The sequence below is a fragment of the Eretmochelys imbricata genome, chromosome 2, assembly GCF_965152235.1.
Source record: "Eretmochelys imbricata isolate rEreImb1 chromosome 2, rEreImb1.hap1, whole genome shotgun sequence".
Taxonomy (NCBI): Eukaryota; Metazoa; Chordata; order Testudines; family Cheloniidae; genus Eretmochelys; species Eretmochelys imbricata.
The window spans coordinates 86,292,198-86,311,969 of record NC_135573.1 but is presented as its reverse complement, the minus strand read 5'-3'; positions in this window follow the sequence as shown (position 1 = coordinate 86,311,969).

The following is a 19,772-nucleotide window of genomic DNA, read 5'->3' as shown; positions in this document are numbered from 1 at the left end:
CCAATGGATATACAGTGTCCCCTTGTATCTGAGTGCAATATTGGGTGCACAAAATGTAAACGCTTGTGGGTAGTACACGCTGGCTTGAGTAGGTATTCAATATTAGTCCAAAAATGTTTCCATTTTATCCTTTCCTTCACCCATCCCCACTGTATCCCAGCCTCCACTGTCATGAAAATCAGATTGATTGCTTTATGCTAGACTTAACTTCCCCCGGGATATTTTTGCTACACATTCCAGTGAGAGAAGAGAGAGAAATTGTTAGAAATTGGTGAAATGCCTGCTGCAAGGGGTGGAAATATGATTTCTGCCTGGGACTGGGCTAATTCCAGGTAATAAATAGTATTATGAAACATATAGGTTACTTCATCTGATGTCATATCATCTGAGGCTGTGACTATTTTATGAAGAATCCCAAAGCAAAAGACTGGCTGGATGTAAAGTATATTTTGGTATGACTGGGCTGTATCTCCATAGGAGCTGAAGCAATTAAAGCAATCATGCGTGCGAGGATATGAACTCTTTGCTATACCTAAACCCAACCTGAATGCTGATCTAGACGGACCTTACTTTTCTGCAACTCTATTTTGGTGCTTCAGTTTTATATCAATATTCAGTCAGAGAGCACCTAAGCCAGTGCTTCTCAAGCTATCTGATGTGGGGAACCAGCAATTTTTTTCCCCCAATGTGCGCGCAGACCGGCAGCCGATGGCTCGTGGACCGGCACCAGTCTGTGGACCACCACTTTGAGTAGCACTGACCTAAACAACCAGTAAAAACAAAAACTACTGCTTGACTAGCACAGGCATTTTTAAGTTGCAGGACAAACAAAATTGGTCTGGAAGCCTGGAGTATAATTCAAAGATGGTGTTGCATCAGTCTAGTGTGCTTTCGTGCAGATTTCATTACAGATTGATACCCTTTGTTAGACAGCTACTATGATACCATCTTTACTCAGGACAAAAGGTTAAGATGCCACCACTGATATCAGCACAGACACTACTAAACCAATGTCCAACCTGAAGAGGAGGGAAGAATTCATGATGTTTTATCAATGTTGTATGCTTGGTGTGGCAATGACAACTGTGACATAAACCATCATATCTAGTTTGTGGTAGTGGTGTTTTGGGGGTTTTTTTTGATAAAAACTTATTTGTCAGTCTGGACAGCCTGCTATAGAGAAGAGTTCTCAGTGCATTTTTATAACTTTGGTTCTCTGTATGTACATTGTAGGTGAGTCTGAATTTTTATTTGATGTTTTTCCTCATAATTGATTACAATATTGTGTTCTATTAACTTTTCCTTTCTTAAAATTAAAATGATGACTTTTCCATTTTTTATTTTATTTTATTTTTATTTTTTTTGCTATGCAGACAACCAGCTTTATGCATTATGGATCCAGTTCAGAGTATTTAAGCATGTACTTAAGTCCATCTCTATTCAGCAACACAGTGGTACTTAAGCTCTTGCGTAAGTGCTTTGCTGAATCAGGACTGACAGTTCACAGAATCTAAACACATTACCTCCAGCCAGAAAAATCTATGGCTGATAGATCCTCAGTTGGCATAAATCATCCTGGTTCTATTTCCACAAGTTGACCATCTGCCCCTAGGGTCCACCTCCAGGCTGCTTCAGTCATGCTGCCTCTAAGCCATTAAATTGAAATTGGTCCATAATGAGAGATCCTGGAAATCTGGTGTAATTCTGCCAGCTTTGTGCAAATTCTCCCCCAGATTCTATGGAAAATTTTGGAAAATCCTTAGATTTTTGTTAGAAGAAAAATCACTCAAAACACATATGAAAGCAATTGTTTAACATAATTGTATCTCTGTGGAGTAGCTTTAAATAAAATTGATTAATTTCATCTAAGCCTATTTCTTTTTATTTTAATATAATCATCTCTAGAACTACAGTGGTCTCCCAATCCTGCTAGACTTATTTTCTCTCATCCTATCTTTGAAGAAAAAAAAATTCATTATTTGCATCTTTAAAATTTGCCACCTTATTCCAGTAGAAGGTAGTTTCAAATAAATCCAGCTGTTTTGCACAGAGCACCCTTCCAGTCATAGGGAGGAATGAAATGGGGGAGAAGGCAGCTGGGGGTAGGGGATTGTTAGTGGGTTATAGATAGTTATAGTAAGCCAAAAATGCAGAGTCTCTATTCAGTCCATGATTTTTAGTGTCTAGCAAAGTTATGATTTTAGTTCCGAGGCTTGTCTTTTGAAAGAGTTGTGCAGGTTTCCTTTGAGGATGAGAACTGATAGGTCTGAATTACAGCAACTGCTTTGTGAAAAGTGTTCACCCAAAGGTGATAGGGTATTTTTGTCTTTTATCGTTTTCCTGTGTGAGTTCACTCGAGAGCTTAGAGATTGTCTGGATTCACCCACATAGCTGTTATTGGGTCATTTAGTGCCCTCAATGAGGAACATCACATGTTGCGTTAGGCTTGTGTATGGATCTTGAAAGGTGTGTTGTAGGGAGTGTTGACTGTTCCACCAGTGGATGTTTGTGTAGGGTGTTAATGGGCCACCTCACCTTGAAATGTCCCTTGAAATACGTGTTAACTACTAATGCTAAAAAATCTGTTCCACCTTGAATTTAGCTGTGACCCCTCTTGAGTAAGTTTCCTATACCTGAAGAGCTCTGTGTAACCTCGAAAGCTTGTCTCACTCACCAACAGAAGTTGGTCCAATAAAAGATACCACCTCACCCACCTTGTCTCAGCAGTGACGTAGTTAGTATTGACATTTAAATTGCAATTATTCAGCTTTAATGTCAACATCCCACTGAGACAAACAGGGAAGGTCGCACCTCGCTGTTGTTTCATTGTGCATGAATGCTCAGAAAGATACCACACCCCTGCTTTACATTCAGAAGGGTAGCTTTTTAACTGAAGAAAAATCAGTATACATTTGGCAGACAACAATGGAGAGAGACCCTTAATCCATCCCATACAGCTTGGTCCTGTGAGGTGCAGTGGACTTGATGGCATGATCCAACAAAGCACGTAATCATGTGCTTAACTTTAAGCATGTGAGTAGTTCTATGGAAGTCAATGAGGACTACTCCTGTTTAAAGCTAAGAAAGTGCATAAGTGGGTTGCTGAATCAGGTTGAGGGGCTCAGCACCTGGCAGGACCAAACTCATAGCATGGAATTTCCGTAGCACATATTTCCTGTGGCTCTACCAAGGACAACTATTTGATAGATTGTTTTCATTTTCCTCCATTCCACATTTCTTATCTTCCTCATTCCATATACTTCTCAGAGTCTTCTCTTCTGACTTTTGCTTTTCCTATACCTCCTATCTTGCTGATTACACTCTTCTGTACTTTTCTTGTCATTGGGCCCACTTTCTATATTGTCTGGCATCCTGTGTTATTCTTTACTCATGTGCAAAGAAGGTGTTGGATGGTACCACACTAAACACCCACTTTGCATTGGTATAAATGACTGCACAAGCTGCAGAGCAACAAAGGATCAAACCCCTCACCTTATTTACCACTGTTTCTTTTGCTCTAGCTAAGCATTTTGAAACACTCCAGCATTTGCAACAGGTGTGTTTTGCAGAGATGACTTTCTAGGAGCCTTTTCTGTTAGGAGGAACAGCTCTAAGCCATCAGGCCCTCTTCTTTCCTAGGCCAGCCTGACACAATGCTAATGTAATGCAATTAATGTACTGGTCCAGGAGGAGTACAAGGCTTGCATGCATGTTAGTACCTATGCACACAGTATTCATTTTATTTAGCTGCTATGTTGCTCATTGCATTACTTTTAGGAGTTCCTGGCCTTTTCCAACATGCACAACTTTGTACTGAGCAATCCCATATATTGAAGACTGACATTAGGAGGCAAACAAATCATCCTTTCCCAGCTACTGAAAGTAGATACTCACATGATGTATCAAGTCTAAAGAGCAGGGATCCTTAGATGGCTCTTTGAATTTTCCTTGCCGCATGTTCTGCCTCTCCTTTAGTCAAGCTATCCAACACGCCCAGCTAAAATATTGTTCCTTTCCCACTGCTTCAACTATGTCACCCCTTTTACTTTTAACTCCTCTCACAGTTTGTCTCTCTCTCTCTCTCTCTATATATATATATATAAATAAATCAAACTTCTCTTTCTTAATTTTGCAGCTCTGCACCATCAACATCTCAACCTTAGTTTCCTCCCTCCCATGTCATTCTGCTTTTTCTTATCATTTATTATTAGTTCTGTTATGGTAGCTCCTAAAATCCCAATCAAGGTGTAGGGCCCCATTGTTGCTAGGGATTGTACAAACAAGTAATAAAGAGAACTCATTCTCCAGCCAGCTTACGGTCCTGCCTGCATCTTCTGACAACACTTCTTGGTACCAGTGCCGCACCTTCAGCAGCACAGCTGCCCCTATGCAGCTGCACTGCTGTAAGATCTCTAGTAGAGCTGCTCTGTGCCAGTGGGAGAGAGCTCTCCCATCAACATAGCGCTGTGCACATTGCCACTTGTGCCAGTGAAACTTATGTTGCTCGGGGGAGAGGGGGCAGGTTTTCCTCACGCCTGAGCGTCATAAATTTTGCCAACATAAGTGGTAGTGTAGACACGGCCTCACTCTCTGCATCATTCCATGTGAAAGTGCATGCCTATTTTCATCCTGTAACTTCCCTTTCAAAGTATCACTTCCTCTCAGATCTCACTTCGGCTGTTTTCCCCCACTGCTGACTTCCACGCATGCGCTAGCTCTAATCCCCCCCTTCTGCCATAATCAATAATATTTTAATATCAATTAAAAATAATAATCAGGATTTTTGTTACATCAGGTCTTTATGCAGGGATTATCTTTCTTTTAATTTCTACGTGTCATGCTAATTTTATGACCCCACATCGATGTTTAATAGAGTTGGTTGCAATATTTTGCATATTTTTTTCTTGTTCTTAGAATTTGAAATATTTTGACCAGCCCTAATATTAAATGATAGCAACTTGGCTTGGATTTGAATAAGTAACCTACAGATTAAAGATTACATTGCCTGTTACCAATGTCACACACTGAATTATTGGATGAGAAACTTGATTGGAGCTGCAAGGTTCCAGACAGCTTTAGGATGAAAAGGGGAGTGTATACAGGGATAGATCCCTCCTCTTCTGGATGCTCTGCTTCCCACTGGCCAGCTAGAGAGATGTAAGCTGATTAGTTCTTGCTTCCCACATTTATTTAAACCCTGGGCTGGGTTTTCTTAGGTCTCTTGCCTCATTTTTAGTTGAGCTCACTATCTCTCCCTATGGTTATATGATATAGGAATTCTGTTTTAGGTTGCTTTTGGTCTGACCAACTGCCTCTTTAAGGGGTCAGGAAGGAATTTTTCCCACTGAGGACAAATTGCTGGGACCTAGTGGATTTCTGTTTTGGTTTTTTTTGCCTTCCTTATAACATCCTGGAGACATGGGTTAAGTAGTCATAGGATTTAGGAATTTAATATGAGGAATTGTATTAATTGTTTGTTCATCGCAACTTACAGCCAGCATCCAGTGCAGCTAAAAGGCCAGAGAATCAGCAACCAGAAAATAAGAGACATGAGATTTTCTTGGTGGACCATATGTCTATGGAAAAAAGAAGACCTGAGGCTCTTGCAAACCAAGGTCCCTCTTTGGTACCTTCTGTACCTTTCACAGTGGGGAAGGTGAGAGGATTCAGCAGAGCTAGCTGAATCCTTGGGGTAGGCATTTGGAGTGTCTACCCTGAGTTGCAGGCTATATGATAGATGCCTGAAAACACCACGCTGGACAATCAGCCACTTAAATGCCCAGTCTGGGGAGATGGGCAAATAGCGCCCCGTCCAATGTTGCCATTTTATTAAAATGGCATCTGCCATTTAAAATCCATTCCTGTGTCTGTCCTCATTCTCTTTCATGTCCTGATCAATGCTAGAAGCTATCGAGCTTCATCAAGTGCCACTTGCTTTTTGTTGTTTGTTAAATGACTGCTGTGTGAGCCTGACAGTAGTATAATTCTGAAAATATTTTAACATGAAGATCCAGTCATAACTTCGGAATTTTCTTTCGTGTGATTCTATAATATCTGTGTTAAAGCAGATTAGCAAGAAAAACACTATGCCATTTGCATTCCAAGCACACCTGAAAGGTACCTGTGTCAGACTCCCGAGCCATACCTGCAAATGAAATAAAAATCTAATATCAAGCAAGTAAATATAATTGCACTGGCTTAATAGTAACCATCTCATGGTAACCCACCATTTTCTTCCACCTCTTTATGACTTTAAGAAACATTTGGAAAATGTGTTTATGAATTACTTACCTGTGTTGAAGCTATTAAATTAGAGGCCTCTCCCTTCAGTATAAAAAGTAGATTAAAACTCAAGTCATTTCATGGTCTGACTCTGCAAAGAATGTCAATAAAAGAGAAATAACATTTGTACAGTTTAGTAAAGCACGCCAACCTTTCTTTAGAACACAGGAATGAAATTATTTTCACAAAAATAATTCGCTGAGTCCTTTTAGCTTCACAGCAGTATTTTTATAATATATCATGAAAGAGGTGAAAATATCTGTCTTGAGCTGCATGTATTCTTATCATTAACACTTAATAGATTTAAGAACCAGAGCAGTCAAAGAATCCAACAGAACTGTCTGAAAGGTCAGTTATGTCAGTCCCAGCTTCTTTTTTGGAGGAATTTGTGTTTTCCTCTGCAATACTGTGACAGTCATTATAGGGTAGCTCTAGAAGTTTTAGCCACTGTGTGTCTACTTTATATTATGCTATATCATTGCTGCTGTTAAGTGTCAAATGCTTCTTGAGATATTTCAGCAATCTATAAGCCTATTTCCTTTCACTGATGCTTCAAGACTATGGGAGAGTGAAGTTATTCTGCAAGATTACATCCATTGCTATATTAAGTGGCACAAAATCTCCTTGTCATTCTAGCCTTTGAAAATGATGATCTAAACTGAGTGATTGTGCTCATATTCTTTATTTGACTGGGTGGCTGCCACTCAGAATCTATCTTAATTGATACCAAATGACTGTGACCGTAAGAAATGAAAGAAAAGCATACAAAAGAACCTACAAGTGTGTATTTAAAATAGAAAAAGGTAGCGTATGTGATGCAGTGTGAAGCGTTGTGTACAGTTAATCATTTTCCTTCACACATTTGTTCTGTTCTATGTAATAGCTGACTTGCATTCTAAAAATTAGCTAATTAAGAATGTCGTTTTTTCCTTCTTTTAATTTTAGAGGGACTTTTAGAATTCTTAAACCAAACCCATTTACTGTGAAAAAGCTGCTAATTAAAGATAACACATAAAACAATCACATGCTGTACTGAATAATCTCAGATAAATTCAGCTGCTGATGGGAACATATCCTGCTGCCTCTTTGATACTGCAGATATTTCCCTGGGAGTTTCACATCTATCCATTATTTTAAAACGCCATAGTCTCAATGGCTTAATACTTGGCAACCAACCCAAACCAAAGCATATTCCTCTTCACATTGTGGCTGTGACTTCCCCTTATGATGCAGCACTTCATGTTGTCCATCATAACGTAAGCTGATGTGATACATTCTGTAACAAAAATGTTCACTCCCCCAGTAAACGATGCCCAGTGACCACAGCCCATTTCTTTTTTCTTTTTTTTCCCCAGTTGATAGTGTTAATTCAAACTGCTACAGGCTGGTCTTCCAACAAATTGTGATCGTAGGTAACCTACCGCTCCCACCTGGATATTTCAAAGTACTATTCGTTTTCTTCATAATTCTCCTCCTCATTTGTTTTACTCATTAATGTACATATAGCAGCCCAGGATGAAGGGAAGCCAGCTAATATGCCAGGCATGAAACCTGAAGAGCTCTGTGTAAGCTCAAAAACATCTCCCTCACTAACAGAAGCTGGTCCAATAAAAGATCTTACTTCACCCACCTTACCCCCCAGGCATAAAAGACTAATTTATTTAATCTTTGAAACATACTGGATCATTTTGGAAGAATTTCAGGATATTGAATTAACTGATTTAAATCCAACCTTGTTTATATCTCCAAAACGTCAGGCCAATCCAATGATGCTCAAATCCCCCATCTTGGTGTATGCAGAGAAACTTACTATCTTGGCATCAAATTACATGCCAATTTAGGGATGCTAGCTAAATCCAGTCTCATCTTCAAGAAAATTTGACATGAACAAAAAGAAAAGGAGTACTTGTGGCACCTTAGAGACTAACCAATTTATTTGAGCATAAGCTTTCGTGAGCTACAGTTCACTTCATCAGATGCATACTGTGGAAACTGCAGAAGACATTATATACACAGAGACCATGAAACAATACCTCCTCCCACCCCACTCTCCTGCTGGTAATAGCCTATCTAAAGTGATCACTCTCCTTACAATGTGTATGATAATCAAGTTGGGCCATTTCCAGCACAAATCCAGGTTTTCTCACCCTCCGCCCCCCCCACACAAACTCACTCTCCTGCTGGTAATAGCCCATCCAAAGTGACCACTCTCTTTACAGTAAGAAAAGGAGTACTTGTGGCACCTTAGAGACTAACCAATTTATTTGAGCATAAGCTCGGATGAAGTGAGCTGTAGCTCACAAAAGCTTATGCTCAAATAAATTGGTTAGTCGCTAAGGTGCCACAAGTACTCCTTTTCTTTTTGTGAATACAGACTAACACGGCTGTTACTCTAAAACCTCTCTTTACAATGTGTATGATAATCAAGGTGGGCCATTTCCAGCACAAATCCAGGTTTTCTCACCCCCCCCCCCACTTTTTCAAAAAACCACACACACAAACTCACTCTCCTGCTGGTAATAGCTTATCCAAAGTGACCACTCTCCCTACAATAAGAAAAGGAGTACTTGTGGCACCTTAGAGACTAACCAATTTATTTGAGCATGAGCTTTCGTGAGCTACAGCTCACTTCATCAGATGCATACCGTGGAAACTACAGCAGACTTTATATATACACAGAGAATATGAAACAATACCTCCTCCCACCCCACTGTCCTGCTGGTAATAGCTGCATTATTAAGGATCTACAACCTATCCTAAAGGATGACCCAACACTCTCACAAATCTTGGGAGACAGGCCAGTCCTTGCCTACAGACAGCCCTGCAACCTGAAGCAAATACTCACCAACAACCACATACCACACAACAGAACCACTAACCCAGGAACTTATCCTTGCAACAAAGCCCGTTGCCAATTGTGCCCACATATCTATTCAGGGGACACCATCACAGGGCCTAATAACATCAGCCACACTATCAGAAGCTCGTTCACCTGCACATCCACCAATGTGATTTATGCCATCATGTGCCAGCAATGCCCCTCTGCCATGTACATTGGTCAAACTGGACAGTCTCTACGTAAAAGAATAAATGGACACAAATCAGATGTCAAGAATTATAACATTCATAAACCAGTCGGAGAACACTTCAATCTCTCTGGTCACGCAATCACAGACATGAAGGTCGCTATCTTAAAACAAAGAAACTTCAAATCCAGACTCCAGCGAGAAACTGCTGAATTGGAATTCATTTGCAAATTGGATACTATTAATTTAGGCTTAAATAGAGACTGGGAGTGGCTAAGTCATTATGCAAGGTAGCCTATTTCCTCTTGTTTTTTCCTACTTCCCCCCCCCCCCCCCAGATGTTCTGGTTTAACTTGGATTTAAACTTGGAGAGTGGTCAGTTTGGACGAGCTATTACCAGCAGGAGAGTGAGTCTGTGTGTGTATGGGGGTGGGTTTTTGGGGGGGGGGTGAGGGAGTGAGAGAACCTGGATTTGTGCAGGAAATGGCCTAACTTCATTATCATGCACATTGTGTAAAGAGTTGTCACTTTGGATGGGCTATCACCAGCAGGAGAGTGAATTTGTGTGGGGGGGTGGAGGGTGAGAAAACCTGGATTTGTGCTGGAAATGGCCTAACCTGACGATTACTTTAGATAAGCTATTACCAGCAGGACAGTGGGGTGGGAGGAGGTATTGTTTCATATTCTCTGTGTATATATAAAGTCTGCTGTAGTTTCCACGGTATGCATCTGATGAAGTGAGCTGTAGCTCACGAAAGCTCATGCTCAAATAAATTGGTTAGTCTCTAAGGTGCCACAAGTACTCCTTTTCTTTTTGCGAATACAGACTAACACGGCTGTTACTCTGAAATCTCCCTACAATGTGCATGATAATCAAGGTGGGCCATTTCCAGCACAAATCCAGGTTTTCTCACCCCCCCCACACACACACACAAACTCATTCATTGTAAAGAGAGTGGTCACTTTTTGCGAATACAGACTAACACGGCTGTTACTCTGAAATCTGACATGAACAGATGCTCATTGAGACAAAGGTTCAAATTCATCCTTTGTATAATTCTATTAAAATTGATGATGTTTGCCAGGGATGAATTTATTCCAGGGAGTTCATTGTTGACACCAAGGCACATATTCAAGATGACTGATATACCATGTGATCTCAATGGAATCAACACAAGTAGTAAATTGAGCAATGAATCTGATCTAAAAAGATGATTGGAATTAAAGCGGTGGTGGGTATATACATAAACCAGTGTAACATGAACACCGAACTAAGCTATATTTAAAGGGATAACAGCCCTCATGCTTCAGAATGCGGTTGCCAGCAGGGACTTCTTAAAATGAGAACAAGTACTATTAGTCCATTTCTTTCCTGGGTATATTAGGATTGCTTTGAAGGCGTTTTGGCCAGTGGCAGGATACTAAGAAGACTAATGATCTGGTCTACAGGTGGCTCTATTTACAGATGATATTTACAGTTCTAATTTGCGACAGATAAAACACAGAGAAATGTAAGTGTTATATTTAACGACAAAGACACTCTCATATGAAGAATATTTCCCTTCCCCTTTAAAAAAGGAACATTGGGCCTTATTCTCATTTACACTAAGGCATTGTTCTGGGAGCCTTGAAATGAATGTAACTGTTTCATTACACTCTAAGGCCCCTTTACACTGCCAGAGAGGTGAAGAGGCTTTAGTGTTAAAAATAATGGACTTGATTCTCATTAATATCATTGGGAGAGTATTAGAAAGCTACTTGTAGGTTAATAAATGAGATTGGTAAGAAAGTTAAATATAATTATCTTAGAAATATCTCACATATCTATTGCACATCATAAATATGATCAACTGATGACCACTTTACCTAAGCTACCATTATTTTGGAGTTCTAATATAGAATTCCTCCATGTTGAGTACACTTTTTGAGTTAGGAAACTGTCATCTATAACATTTAGAAATTCTAAGGATCTTTTATTTCTAGCAGCATGAGACCTCTAACGTACATCAATAAAATTGAAGCCTCCCCCCATCACACAGGTTTTTTCCCCCTACACATTATCTATAGGTGTGTGAGGAGCTAGCCATCCTGTTCTCAAGTGTGATTTGGTGCTCTGTAGCAGACACCAACTAATACTCCATCTTGTTCTTTATCTGTTAGCACACTGATCTATAAGCACTCAAGACAATTTTCTTCTGAATTATCAATGACTTTGAAATAGGTAATGCCATTTTTGACAGAGTGCCACTCCCCTTCTCCTTTTGCCCACTCAACACTTCCTAAATATGTTATACCCATTTATTTTCACATTCCAATCATTGGATTCATTGCACCAGGTTTCAGTAATACCAACTAGATTAAGTTTATGCTCATAAATGAGCAATTCCAGTTCCTTTTCTTTGTTACTCAGACTGCTAGCATTGGTGTAAAGGCAATAAAAGTATTTCTTCTCAGTAGGGGGAGGATCAATACCTCCCTGCAGTCTTTTGTCTTTTATTGCTCAGAACAGATTGCCTCTTAAGTAAAAGACTGCTCAGCACACATGATGTTGGAGCAGCACCGGGGTGGGGGGGAGGGAACTTCTCTACCTGCTTCTAATATCAAATCAGGCAACAATGGGCCAAATACTCTTCTTCCATTGGCAAAGCACAGCTTAGCTCAGTAGGATTACACCACAGTAAGGAAGAGGAGAATTTGCTTTTAAAGAGATCAACAAATTGATGCTTCTGACTGAAAATTTGTGCCGATAATTTTTGTAAGAAATATCTAAGACTACTACAATGTAAAAAGATTAGCAGGAAACTTTTTTCTGTTTTCTCAGTTTATTTTGTGTATTTGACAGTGCTTTTGGAATAGTCAGTTTCAACATTTCCCACACATGGGATGTATTGTAATAGAAACAATACAATAATTGCCTAAGGGCCCTTGCAGTCAGGCATGGAGCCACTGGTGAGGCCTAACTTGATTTCCCTTCACCCAGAATATAAACAAGTCCACCAAGCAGGCTTCAGATATTAAAGAGTGCCCTCTTGGGGGGGAAATGGGGGATGTCAGTCATTTATTTAACTGAAAGTCTACCACAAAGCATAAACAAAACCTTCATCCCAGCTTCCTAGTTAACAGATTGAGTCAGTCCATCTGCCCCCAGGTGAATCTACATCTTGCCTCTATCCAGTCTCTTCAGCTGGAGCTCTCTCAGTTCAGATCTCCTGCTACTACCTGGATAGAGCCCTTCTCAAGAGTCAGGGGTTCGTGCAGATCTGTCAAGGGCAGCTCTTCCCCTGGACAGCTTGCAGTTCCTGGCAGGCCAGGTTTCCTGCCACTGTTTGTGACTCTCCCTGCTGAAGCTAAGTCCTCCTGGATCTCTGCCAACTGCAACTCTTTCTCCAGAATTCTCCCATCTCTAGGAACATCCATCTGGTAAGCTCCCTAGAAGTTCTCTAGCTCCAGAAACACATCCTATACTCTCCCTGCCTTAGTAGTACACCTTCTACTTATTTCCCCAGGTAGCTCCCATCCCAAGAATCTTTCTCTCTCCCTCCTTTAACTGAGCTTGGGGACCTTTATTAGGTCCAGGTGCTAATTTACTACTTAACCCTTAATTGGCCACCTGGCCAGTCAGTTGCCCCCAGATAGGCCTTCAAAAGGCAGTCACAGACAGACTAAGGCCCCAATTTGCTTTAAGAGGTCTGTTGCCCTTTGACAGGCCCAATCCGGATTAGGGTGTCATTGTGCTCAGCACTGTACAAACGTATAGGTAAGCATTGTTCTTGCTCTAAATAGCTAACAGTCTAATTAGGCAAGACAAAGCAAGGCCTTGATCCTGCAAAGACACACCTTTGCAATGCAATGGGACAGCCTGTATGTACAATTAAGCATGTTCTGTTAGTGTTTATAGGATCCAGGCACAAGTGAGCATGTAGCCACCTACATAGAACTTGGGGGGAGGAGCATAGGTTGCAGGAGGAAAATGTTTGGAGGAGGCACCAGGAAGTCAGTCTGTGTGCACAAGGTTGGTACTCTAGCTGCAGTTGTTGTGGTATTAGTAACTAGTATGAGGTACAGAAAATGGATTGTAATAACATCAGGAAAGAAGTGGGATAGGAGGGAGAATGTAAGAGTGCTAAGGTCAGATGGTTACATAGATATACTTTCTGTACAACATGATGGTTCCAATTCAATTAAACTTTTTTTCCAATCATTATTTTAAAAGTTCCCTTTCACACTATACACCCCGCCCCCACACACAACCTTCCTAAACATTGCTCCTCTTTCCCAACTAGAAAACCTGACCCTGGGCCTCAATGCCTACTATTTTAGTCATTTCCCCCCACAACAACCCCTCTGCTGAGTATTGCTAATTCCTTTATAAAAAATGAACTACCCCATAGTTCCATCAGCCAGTGAGTCCTCTTTCTCCATGTAAGATCCCGTCTTTGTAAAATGGGTAAGCCACCAGGGTTCCATCACTCTGCCTAATGTCCAGGGAAGGCAGGAGTTGATCCCTGCAGGTATCAGATGCAAAAGGGCAGAAAATCCATTGATGAGTTATAAAGCATACACTTTGAGGTCAGAGAATGTGAAAGTGCCATGAAGGTTTGTCTATTACCTAACTGGCAACACTAGTCCCCCCATTTTTCCCCACTTCCAGAAATCATTCTCCAAACCCACCAAAGAGCTCAGAGCTCAGCAGCAGGGCATCTGAGGCTGTAAAGAAAAAAACCCTGATGTGATCGGGGGGCTGCATTATTGCTTGGGCCATGTGTCCTCAAAATTCTGCCTCTGAAAACCCAGGGCTGAACTAATACCCTGCTCCTTCATGCTCATGGCAGTTGCTGTTGGTGTAGGCATTTCAGAGGAGAGAAAAATACTTTAGAAAATAGGAAAATGGTTATAAAACCACAAAGACTAGCAGTGGGATTCAGAGGCAGATTTAGTACTATAATGGGCTTTAACTCTTAGCTCCTTTTTGGATATTCACAAGATTTTTAAATGCATGGTGTCCCTTTTAAAAGAAATATTATCAAGCTAAAAGTAAGGGCCAGATCACCCACTAGATCTGTCCCTGGGAACCTCCCTGTTTGGCTCTTACCCCCTCTTTGAGAAACAGAGGCCCAGCCACTTCTGTCTCACCATGTCCTGCTGACCCCTGGTGCTGAGGAGGGCACTCCATGTGATCCATGGTTTGCACAATAGTGAGGGTAGAGACTAGATGCACCAGGAAGAGGAGCTGGTGGGCTGGGATCAGGTTCAAAGGAGATATGGATTGTCCCTATCCAACCTCATTGAGAATTACAGGAAAAAGTAACAGTGTGGGGCTGTATTAACTTTTCTATGGAGTCTCCCCATGTGGGGTACAAAAGCAGCTGCTGCCAGACTGAGTACCTGCTGGGACTGCACTTGCTCCTCCACCTATTGTAAATGATAAATTATACTGTCTATCGTAAAGCCAGATTTGGCCAGATTTTCACAGGAACAGAAAGATGTACCCCTGACACAGGGACCCCCCCCCCAATTTCAAGTCACTTCTCCAAGGCATAAAGGCACTGAAGTGTCTCAACAAAATGGTGGTAAGAATGTTTTTAACATGGGCAAAAATAAATTTTCCCTAATCTTATTCAGAAAAACAGCTGAACCATTCATTTTAGATGAAATTTTTCAAAATAATTCAGCCTGAGGCAGACATTTGGAATGGAAAAATCTCAACCCAAATGGTTAAAGTTTGGAAAATTTGTACACAGCTGAAAAGAGGGTCTTATAATGGAAAGTGTCAGGGAAACTTAACTATCAATGTTGCTACTAGCCCTACTTTTAATAATAAATCAGCGTACCAAACCTATTACTGCTCACAGATAGGAGCATCTTGGAGATGTAATGGAGGGAGGAATTTGGTTTGATCTTTCTCCAGTCCTGAGTGGTCACAACAAGAAATATTTTTTATATCCACTCTTCCAATGTAGGCACCAAGATAAGTGGATGGCATCTCTTCCCTCTAGGCCTGTGGCAGTGTTTCAGTTCACATAGTTACAGGGCAGTGTGGAGAGATAATCAGTTTAAACACTTCCAGGACAATCTCACTACAGTGACTCTGGGCTTAGCTATAAACAGGGTTTTGAGAGTTCCACCACAGTACAATCCATATAATGCCAGAGAATTGTAATCCAGAATCTAAGCTTTCATTTTAAAAATAACACTTTTCAAATATGAAACAATGCAGCAGTGCTGCCTTTCTAAGTATGCAAACAGCCTGAAATAATGGCTCTGAGGTATAAGCTGCTCCCATTCTTCTTACTGTGGTGTTAACTACAAACCCTAAGGATCATAAACAAAATGTCAGCATTATTAAATATTTTGCTGCTAAATATGTTAGCAGAAACATCTGATGTGCTTATTTTACATTCCCAAACCCACAATTTTCTGGGTGCCAAAAATCACCACCCGTCTCTTTCCCAGTTGCCAAAACATCCAGATTCCCCCTTGACAACTCCTAGGCTTTTGGTTAAACCTCACATTAGTAAAGATTTTTTTAAAAATCTACTTATTTTACTACTCCAGAAATGCTTTTCTATCCACTCAAAAGATGAATAAAGATGATCTCAGTGTTGAAGACTTGAATGAATATCATGATGAGGTTACCAGAAATTGTTAGTTTTACTACAGGAATGAAAGTAAGATATTAAGTCCCTAATTTAAGAAAGCATTTGGACAGTAGGGTCAAAGCAAATAAACAGAATTTAATATCAAAATGAATAGCACAAGTAATACTTTACTGACTGTAATACCCATTTTTATATTGAATTTAATAAAACTGCCATAATTGAATTTATCTGGAACTTTGGCACAAAATGTTCAGTCTGCTGAACCAAAATGCCACAGAAACCAGAAAGATTTTGCCACAGTGCCTCAGAAACTTGCAGGAGAATTTCAGTCCAGTTTGCTGCAGAGTTCGTAAGAGAAGGTCTTGGCTACAAATGTACTATCATACACTGCAGTGAATATTTTCTAGGAAGGTGTCTGACAGTCACTGATGCTTCCTCCCATTAATGCTCCTCCTTCAGTTTGCCTGTAATGTGTGCTGTGTCAGACTCCATATTCCAGCTCAAGCAAAACATTGCCAAAAATTATTTATTTATTTTGCCATACTTCTAATGCTTCTCTAGAGCTTGGGTCTGAAGCACAAGGATAGGTTGGTCTTCTCAAGTTAAGGCTCAACTTTCAAATTTTTCCTTGTTCATGAAGAGTAATTTGCATTTTCACAGATAGAGCTCTGTGTTGCAAACTGTGTTTGTATATAAAATCTCCTTGAATGCACTTCTGTACTTTCAAATCAGAAAACATGAGTAAGGAGAAACATTTCAAGATGGGACCAAATCTTCCACAATACCCTCCTTCCCTTGACACCAGCTACTAGGTCACTACGATGGTTGCCTATAATAGGCATGGCTGTGAGATATGGTTGATATGAATGCAACACTATGGGTGCAGGAAAATGTGTTAGTTAGAATCATGCCAAACAATGATTTGAAGGTATAATTGAGGCTATGTTGTTTATGGTTGCTCATGTCTTTGCCTTCATATTTCTCTTCTTACTCTTGATTCTAAAAACTGCCCCATTATTTTCTAAAATACCAAAAGTATTATCTTTATATTAGCCATATAACTATAAAATATTTTACAGATGTTTTGATATAGCACAAAAATCCTAGATTTAAGGAAAAGCTAGTTACTGGGCTGACTCTAGGGGAAGCAAATGTTATGTTGGAGACTGCAGTGATGAGTTTGTTTAACATGAATATTTCCAGGAATATTACTGAGATACGAATGAATGATAGAACCTTCAACCTGGTTCTGCAGTACCACTATAGGTGTAACCTTACTGGCATGGAGTTACACTGGTGAAATGGAAGGGGGAATCAGACTCCACAGCATTGCTATCCTTAAAGGCTTTCAGGTGAAGCCTCTGCTTCTGAAGATATGCCTTGCCAATGTCCAAAACTACATGGAATGAGAAGCTTTCATGTCAAGACGTGAGTTTGTCTAGTCACTGCTGTAAAAATCAAAATTAAATACTTCTGTACTTCCAAATCAGAAAATATGACTAAGGAACAACAAAGAACCGCACAAGAAACATTTCCAAATGGCACTAAAATTCATATTGAAACACCCCTTAAGCTGCTAGTCAATATAGCCTCCGCTATTGTGTCAAACTTCCCCAGTCTGTCACTTTGCTAGAAATAAGGAAAAACCTCATCTGAACTAGATCCCACTGTCTGCTTGAAATAGACTCCACTTGTGGTCTTGGAAACAACTAATCAATAAACACTTTAAGATCAAGAATTTATTTCCCGTCACTGTCATACCTTCTATGTAACTGGCATGAAACACTAGAAACCTTCTTTTCTTGTGTACTCAGTAGAAGTCCCTTTTCCACTAAAGTTAGCATTTAGTTCAATACATCCTATTTTGATCTCTTATCATGGAAATATAGCATGGACCATTGGTTATATTGGCTTACCACCAAGGCCCACTTGACAATGAAGTGGCAGCAACTTTGCCATCACTTCTGAAATGTTAACCTAGTAGAGAAAAAAGAATTGGTAAGCAGGCCACTCTGTGTTGGAGGATACTCAGGTTTGCAGGACTGAAAGAGTGGGATACAATGTAACAACCAAACCCAGGGAGAACATGTTTCTAGCAATACCATACTTTATTTCATGATCAGTCAATCTGTACATCTTCCTCACTATCTAGTTAATCTTCTCTGAACTCTCTCCAATTTGTTAATATCTTTCTGGTCTTAATGTGGTCAGAGCTGGGGAAAGAACTCCTAGTTTTCCTCAAGTGATGTTATTTTTTGATTAGGTACAACAGATATTACTTTAGTACGTCTGATATTCCAAAAATATTGTGGCTGGTCTGATTTCATACTGAAATATTCTTTTTGTATCTCTTGGGAAGTGGGGGATCCCATTAAAGAGAATTTAAAAAAAAAAAGTCTGATTCTGCCTCTGACGTAATAGTGCAGAACTTTTCCTGTGTAGAAAAAAAAAAAAGATTAACTGTATAAATGCATAAGTAATTGAGTTGTATAAATGTACTCTGATGAGGCAAGATTTCAAAAACCATCAGCAATGGAAAGTACAGCACTATAGATCCACTGAACCACTTAACAATTGTATCCAAACCTCTGAGTACTTCTGACATTTGACCTACAATAAAGATAATTTATTTGGCCTCTTCCCCTCCACAAAGAAAACAAGCTAATGGCTTATTGTTTGATAAGTGACTTCAAAGGAAACATTTCTTATTCTTCAATAACAATATAAAATCAATTGTAGAGGTCTTTACTAAAGTGAAAGGTTGTGAAGACTCTTTCAAAAGTCCTTAGCTTAGCTCAAGAGTTTGCATAAGTAATGTGATTTTTTTCCCTTTGAAAACTGTTTTCACTGAAAGTGTGAAATCCATTCAGTTATCACAAAGAAAATAATCTAAGGTCTGATAAAATTTATGTTCTAATATAGTCAAATACCAACTATTTCCTCCTACTAAAGCCTTATTAACCAAAATGCACAATTGATGTGTTTCTACTTCTTCCCATTTGTTATTGCAATGTGATTTTGTTCAGCTTATCAAGGAATTGCTATTTTCTCTAATTTTGTCTCTTGCAACAAAACAAAAACCAAAGATTATCAACAAGCAACTCAGATGAAAAATGCTCAAAGTTGTAGAAATTAGAGTGGTTATGATGTTTGCTGGGTAACTTATTTCAGCAAAGAGCCAAAAGTGTTGACTCCAAAGTAGCAGACTCGTGTGCATATCTCTTATGCCCTAATACTGCACATGATAGAGAAATCCTGAGATCTAATTTTAAAACACAAATTAAACTGGACCTCTTTACAGAAGATAATAGTAAGGATTCCAGTCTCAAACACTGGAGTTCCTTTATAATTCTCTGAAAGAAAAACTATTTAATAGGCCCATATTTAGATTTAGTGTAAACGGGTTAAACGCCATTGAGCTCATTGTAATTGTACCCACCTACATTAAGTCTGAATTTAATCATTAATATTTTATATCAACTGCCTCAGCAACTCACAATATGAACCAAAGTTTGAAGTCTATTTTAGGAGTTACAGTAGATGGCTTGAAATTTTATAAACAAGACAATAAGGATAACACTTCCAGTCCCAAGATATTCATTCTGGAATGAAAATGCTTTCTAGGCAAGGGAGAATATGATTTTAAATTGAGAGGCAGATAAAAATTGATAGTTTGTGTTGCCTTTCAAGAACATTTACCATAGACATGTCTGCAGGATTATGTGAACACATCTTGTACCTTAAGTGTAAAATTCTGAAGTTGAGAATGTTTGGCTTAGTCTATGAAACCTTTTATTCTGAATTGTGCCTTCACTGGTCCTAGATGCATTAGGTATGAAAGGTTGTGCAGATGACATTTATTGTT